Source organism: Phodopus roborovskii, unplaced genomic scaffold (genome assembly GCF_943737965.1).
Source record: "Phodopus roborovskii unplaced genomic scaffold, PHOROB, whole genome shotgun sequence".
Taxonomy (NCBI): Eukaryota; Metazoa; Chordata; class Mammalia; order Rodentia; family Cricetidae; genus Phodopus; species Phodopus roborovskii.
Genome location: NW_026125893.1, coordinates 405,479 through 413,378, shown reverse-complemented (window position 1 = coordinate 413,378; position 7,900 = coordinate 405,479). Strand labels below are relative to the sequence as shown.

At 38.7% G+C, this 7,900-nt stretch overlaps 1 pseudogene; it reads left to right on the top strand.

Moving 5' to 3' along the window:
* The first annotated feature begins 6,733 nt into the window (after nt 1-6,733).
* Nucleotides 6,734-7,182, top strand: LOC127217915 (myosin light polypeptide 6-like; annotated as a pseudogene).
* Nucleotides 7,183-7,900: the final 718 nt, after the last annotated feature.

Sequence of the window (7,900 nt, the reverse complement as noted above, 5' to 3'; positions counted from 1 at the left end):
GACTCTCTGTGAAACCAACCCCACCAATATTCAACATTGCCATTCTATAAGATATTTCCTATCTCCCACTTCAGCCTCCCTCGACTATATTTTCTTACTTAGCACATGAGTGCATTCTGCCATTTGCTTTTGTGGGTTCATCCTCAACAACTGGAGCAGAAGCACGAGGTTAACAGAGACATTCTGCCACAGTGAGAGACACTGGTAAACATCCAAAACTGATGAAATGACTGGAGTCTCTACTTAGTGTTCACATTTCTTCCACTTCTTCCTAAAGTTCTTTAGGGGAAAGAAAGGGCTGTATGGTCCTCCAGTTTTTTGTGATTTTTTCTTCTGTTTGTTTTGTCCTATTCTGATATGTTTTTTGTTTTATCTTACTTTATTATTATTACTTAGATGCCAGTCTGTTTTTCTAATAAGTGACAGGACAAATTGGTGTGGATCTGGATGGAACAGGGGATTGGGAGGAATTGAGAGGCATGGAGGAGAGGAACAGCCACAATATATTTCATGAAAAAGTCTATTTTCAATAAAAGAAAAATAATAAATAAAATCACAAATAAAAAAAGGCTTTTGATGTCTCCCTAATCTGTTGCCTCCAGAATCACATCAAATATACCAGTCTAATTTACTCATGTACAGTCAGATTCAAATCAGTAAAAGATATTAGTATCCAGCAGATACCCTACCTATACAAGACATCATCACCCAATCCAGCAATGGTCACCGGGAATAAGAAAACAGTCTACAAACTCAAATTTGTAAGTAAATTACATCAAGGCAGGCAGACACAAAACTCTGCTTGGCAGTGAGGTGTAGACACACCAATGTGTTTCTAAATCTGGAGTCCTATGTGAGGGTCTGAGGAAGATCCAAGGAAAACAGGATCTGAGTGCTACCATGAGTAAGGTTGGCTGAGCAACTGGCTGTCCCAAAGAACAATTGAGTATTTAACAATAGACTTAATAGTCACTTACAAACTATGGCCACCAAGGTATTTTGCAGCCTTTGTCTGACTGTGGGAGACACCATCCTCTGTTAACTTTGCATATGACTTATTTGTTCAAGCCTAAGGAAGGACAGGCATGCATACTGCCATTTCAGTCTGAAACATGTTCACTCTATGGATCCTGTATAGGTTTTGACTCTTTCAAAGTGGTTCCTAAAATCTGTTAGGGAGAAGGAACTCTGTACATTTAGACTCTGAAACATTTAATTATCATCCCAAGAGTCTTCATAAGAGGGTATGTTCAGCTCCATGCCTGCTCACTGACCTTTGCTCTCAACACTGACTTGCCAGTGACTCTGGAAGTAAAACCCTCTTTGGGGAGAGTTTGGTTGTTTGTGTATTTTGTTTGTCTGTCAAACCAATATTTGGGTTACTAATAGGAGTATGAGTGGAGGTTAATTTGCACAGAGCACTTCTGATAACTGTTTGACCCTCATGTCTTGATCCATTCCCCTATCACCCTTTCTATCACTAGATTGCACTGTGGCTTAAGCTACACTCATGGAAAATTAAAATCCACAACATCTTTTTCATATAAACTAAGTTCAAACGAGCTGCCATGTCTATCTTCTCAGCCAACCTATACTCGGTTTATTTTTTAAGCCAATCATAGAACTCTCCTGGTAATGGTTAACTTGTACACTTCTCACAGTCAGCACCAAGCTTCTTTTCTAAAGTTTCTGAAAACATTTCCTGGACCGGTACACTCAGGAGTCTTGTTCAGGGTGTCATCAACCTCCTTCACTGCACCATCTCTGCCCCTAGTTCCTTCTCTATAAGTTTTCCTTGAGGTTCTGTTTAGACAATTGTCTTTATTGGAAATCCCTAGTATTCATCTCTATACAAGCCCCCTATACATCACTTCTGACCTTCAGACATTAGTGACAGAGTCATTTACTGTGACACTGTCTTTGAATGGTCTCTCTCCATATATCTCTCATCCTGATGAAAGTCCCATCTCAAGGAATTACACTTCACTAAAATCTGAAAACCTTCAGCTCCCTGCTCAGATTCTAGACTTATTTACCATGTATCCTCATAGACAGAAATCCTGTCCAAATAGATAAAAGCTAACGCTAACCTGCCGAGGCCTTTGTTGGAGAGCAATAATAATGACTAACAGGCAATACAGTAGGTAAGGGTACCCAGCAATGCTTAACATGAGGTCAGAGACTAACAGGCACTTGGCCAGTAACTCACAAAAGTGCAAAGTATTCTCTTCTCAGCTAAAGAAGAAATGATAAACTTTAAAAGAAGGGTGGGTTACCCAGATGTGTAAATAAATATAGTTTGTTTTAGTACCAAGAACATTTTTTAAACTCTTGTCTCTTTTTATGTCTTAGAAACAGTCAAAACAATCCATATGATGACCTCCAGATCAAACAAAACTGAACTGTACACATTGCAGAAACAGAACAGGAGCATTCAAAGACATGAGGACAGACAGCAAAAGTGAAGATTGGGTGCGTGCAAAGAGATGGGGAAGTGTGTTCAAAGACATGTTTATGAGTATTAATTAAATTATCTTTAATATTATCAACCACTACCCAAGCCATTTGTAAAAGGTATGACAAACCATTTGTGTCAAAGTTGCTATTTGTGTGAAAGTTGTCAACATATTAGGGCTCATATGTCCCAAAGGGAGTCTCAACATAGCAGGTCCCAACAAAAGAGGCACCTGCTATCCACATTGTAATGAACATTATTGAATAGGGGCCATTTGTGCCAGATAATGATAGTATGTTGGCCTTCATATTTTTTAAATGGCATTTTGGAAGCAGCTGGCTACAAATGGCTCTTTCCATTCCCTTCCTTCCTTCTGACCAGCTGTTATTTTGAACTCTACCCCATGGAGTTGTTCCCATGATGACTCTCAAGGACCTTCCTTGAGACAAGATTGATATTAGCCCTTCCACTCTTCCTTCAGCCTCCTCCATCCTATAACTTGGATTCAGACATACCCTGATCTACCATTAGGACAAAGAGAGTGCCCTAGCAAAGGCCAGACAAAAGGCAGGACAACCCTAAATTCTTATGGACTTTGCGGTGCTAAGCTGGTATGCCAGACCTGGATAACTCTATTAATTTCCTAAATCAGCTGTAACAAATTACCACAAATGGGCAATGAATTTGAAATGACAGACACAACTGTTCTGTCATTGTTCTGGGGGCTGTAAATTCAAAACTGAGCTATAGGAAGGCCATGATCCCTCTGAGGTACACAGAGGTGAGTCTGCCCTTGAACCTTCCCTGTTTCCAGTAGTTGATGGTTTGGGGGAAATGCAACTGAGAGAAATATTTTATCCTATCTCAGAAAAATTTTCCAACAATGGCACAAGTGACAGAAAGCAATGTTATTATTCAATGAACATTAAACAATAATGTGACATGCATTACCTGTTGTTTTTAATCTAGGTTGTTTATTACCAATGAAGACTCGAAAAGTCAGATACTGGGGTGGAAACCAGATAGATCAAAGAAGCAGAGGGAGAGAAACCACCTGACCTTCCTTTTTGTTGTTGTTGTTATTAAACTGGAGATCCAGTAAGGGCATCTCTCCCCACACATCCCATACCACTCATGTTCCTAAGATAAGCCCTCAAGTAAGAGGACCGGACACTACCTTTTGTCACCTGGTATGCAGGATGGACACCTGTGTTTAATAATTAGATTTACCCAGATTAAAAATAAATGTATATCTTCATGACATGAATGGGGATTCTTCTTCAGTAGTGTTTTTTGAGCGAAGTGTCTGCTGAAGCTACATTCCTGCTCTCTCAAAACAAAGGCTCTGTCTTCCTCAGCAATTGCATTCACAGTGGACATAAAACTAGTGAATGGTTGTTTATCCTTTAAAAAAATTGTGTATATTTCAAAAGCAATGATAAGAATTTATATAGTTTAAGAATTTCTAAAAAATGGTTCATAGAAGTCTCCAATTTCTCATTTTTATACCATATACCCAAAAGCCTTAGCCTGACAATTCCTTCTAATCCTGACTTCACACTGCACAGCACCATGTGTCTATCTTAGAGTCCAAGTTTCACTCCTAGAGAATGCTGTTACCCACATGAGTTCAGAGGCCCCTGCTGTAGTTTAGTTGTCCAGGTTCTGGCATCTCTTGACAGTTAACTGTAGAGATACATAGTTACAGGAAAGGGGATAGCTCATATTAAAAGAAAAAACAGATGAGCTTGGAATTGTACCACAGTGGGATCCTGATCATGCTGCAAAAGAGATAGGAAAAAGGTCCCTGTAGAGGTTTATGGGCCAAATACACATGATGTCTTTTTTTTTTTTTTTTTTTTTTTTTTTTTTTTTTTCTGCACAGGATGTGTATCCTAGAAGTAGCCAGAGTATGGGAAGAGTTCCAATCCTCCACTGTTGCCCATTAACCTCTGGAGTCATATCCTCCATCCCTGTACTGTTCTACCTCAATTCCCTATCTAAGTTTGCTCTAATTTCAATTTGAAACCTCTATTGTTTCCATACAACACTACAATCTCAGGTAGGAAGGGGAGGGAAAAGGATATATCTTCAGGGAGACACAATTCAACTCATTGTAATCACCTGTCTATATCTTATGTTGGAGAAATCTTAATTTGTTTAAGCTACCATGTTTGTTAATCACAGCCAGCTAGTCCTAACTCTGGCAGAATCTGAGGACCCAAAAAAAAAAATGAATAAAAATTAAAAAAAAAAAAATCTCTCACTAACCAAGTACACTTCTGCCCTCTAGTGTCCACTAATATTACTTACCCTTTCAACCTGATGAACATCTTATCCTTGAGGTCTTTGTTTGTATTTTTCCTCTTTCCCTGCCTGATATCCAAAGTTGTTTTGAAAGGAAAAATAAAAGCACATTTTTTTAAATTAAAGATAAAAGTTCTAACAAAATTTTCCATATTGTAACTTTAAATGAATGTATTTCCTTCAAAATGCAATCAAGTTATCAATGAAGAGATCAATATTATTGGGTTGACTTCTTGGATCTTTTTTTAGGAAGAAACAATTGAGATATGAAGTCTCATATCTTTGTTTTTTTAAAGATCATATCCAGAACATCATTAATATAAAATCAGTTTTTAAAACATAACATTTGAGCACACAGACAAAAACAGTGAGTTATGAAGGGGAAGAGACAGAAAGGTTAGAAGGGCATTCATGGGAAGGTAGGGGTTGATCTGAGAGGAGCTGAGGGGAAACAGGACTTAAATATGATCAAAATCCTTGGAATGAATTATGCAACTTCCAAAACAATTACTAAAAAATACTATATCAAAACATAACGTGAAAACTTGATTTAAACTCCTAAAATATTTAAATTTGCTAGAATCTATTACTAACTCAAATAATAAAACCTTGAGCATGCCATAACAGTGCCACAAAAGGTCCTTTTATTTCAGCCCTGTGATAATTCCAAACTGCCTGAGGCAGACCTGGTTTTCTTTGCTACTGTTGTAAGATTGTTAAACAAAATACATTCCAGGACAGAGGAGTGAACAACTGGAAACAGCAGAAGATCTGCAGAATTGAGACACATTTGCAAGATATACTTGAGGAGGTCATCTATTTAGCTAAAGTCTCCTATGCTTAAGGAATGTCTTTCCAAAGGTCCAAAGTATTATATAAAATAAAAATTTAAAGATCTCAGATTTGCATTAGGTGTGCTGTGCTAGATCCAAACTGGCATAAGTAATTAAATTTGATATTTCCTCCAGAAACCACATATCTACATGCTTGGGGATATTGGTCAATATGAGCATATGAGCAAGAACACCTCCCACAGCTGGATTGAGAAAGCAGGTACCCTCAGGTGGACTTAATCTATCTAGATGTTTGCTCACAGATGCCTCCTGGCCTCTACTGGATCCCTATGACTTCACTTTCTAAGCAAACACATTAATGCATTATTAACATAACAGATGTTGTGCTGAAAATATAGTTTAAGAATTGTTTTAGCAAAGTAACCTCATTTTAAATGTATTAACTTTGTCACTTAAAAAAATAATATTCTAACTCATTTTGGAGAACAAACAACACTGATACATGATTATCATTTGCTTTCTTCTCTGCATATCTGGGCTGTCATATTCATATTTTCCTTAGTAGATGGATTCCATTAAAGCTTCTTTAAAAAGTTATTTTGTATAGGGGATCAAAAACTATTGAGGACCAATATGATTTGGCTAGCAAACAGTAGGGACTTTAAGATTCTGAAACCCTTATTTACTTGGATTAAATCAAATACCTATCATTGGGATTCAGTGTGAGGTGCCATATCCTAATCTCTCTAACTGCACAATGGTAGTTTGTTGTTGTTGTTGTTGTCTTTGTTTTGTTTTTGTTTTTACTAAAGCAGCAAAAACCAGACCAGGCCTCATCTACTTACGACTCCAGTTGCCTCTGCATATTAGCCTCATTGGGAGGTGAAATGCACAGATTTTTCAATTTGGACCAATAACATAAAATAGGAATCTTGATTTTAGCAAATACCTCAGGTAATCAGTTACACACAGCTAGTTCACAGTGATTATGAATAAATGCTTCAATCTTACACACTATGGAATACACTTCATTTGTAACATGGAGCCTTTAACACCTGAGCCAACCCTCCAGCCCCATCCAGTGATTTCTCTTCCTTGATATTCTCACTACTTAAGCACGAACTTCAGGCCATTACTGCCAGAAAAGATCCCACAAAACTGAGCCACCAAGATTTGAGACTCCACCAAGGACAAGAAAGCAAAATTCAAGGAGGCTTTCCCACTGTCTGACTGAACAGATGATGGCAAAATCTGGTACAGCCAATGTGGGGACATGATGAGGGTCCTGGGCCAGAATCCCACCAATGCTGGGGTGCCCAAGGTCCTGGAAACTCCAAGAGTGATGAGATTAATGTGAAGGTGCTGGACTTTGAGCACTTCCTGTCCATGTTGCAAACTGTAGCTAAGAACAAGGACCAGGGAGCTGATAAGGATTCTGTTGAAGGCCTTCATGTGTTTGACAAGGAAGGGAATGGTACTGTCTTGAGTGCTGAAATCTGTCATGTCCTTGTCACACTGGGTGAGAAGATGACGGAGAAACATGTAGAGATTCTGGTGGTGGGGCATGAGGAGAGCAATAGTTGTATCAACTACAAAGAGCTTGTCTGGATGGTACTGAATGGCTGAGGACATTTCTGTATCCCAAACCTGAGCCTTTTCCAGTGTGAGATTTCCTCAGAGACTTCCTAGGCTTCCTTATCACAGCACCTTGACCATCTGATCTCTTTTGGATGATGTTTGCCTCCACCAAATAAATTTCCCTCTAAGGAAAAAAAAAAATAGACTTTTAACTCTAATCTACTCATTGCAGGGATCTTGCTTCAAGAATTTAACCAATCAAAGAAATGCATCAGTATATAGTAATTCAAATTCCAGCCTAACCCAGAGAACCCATCCTAGTGGCTTAGAAAACTGGCCCCTGTGGCCATTGAGCTTTATAATCCACACTCCTTTAAACTCTTCTACTCTGATCATGAATTTTCTTTGTTAACCCTTATCAAAACCATTGTAGCATATTGGGTTTTGTTTCACTGCAGGGGCACTTCAGGTCACCCAGGAGTTAAAATTGTATTTCCGAACTTCTTTCGAAGAATTTATTGGTTAATTTCCTCACTGCTGTTATAAAATATTTGCCAAAAGACACTTAAGGAAAGGTTTCATTTTGGCCCCAATGTGAGGGTACAGTCTGTAATGACAGGAAAGGCATGGCGTGGAATGCAGCTCTGGCTGTGGCTGCAGGAACATGAATTACCTGGCCACAGAGTGCACAGTCAGAAAGGGGAGTCCTGAGTTCAGCATCTCAGCCCAGGGCATGCTGCTGCCACATTCAGGATGAGCTTTCCCT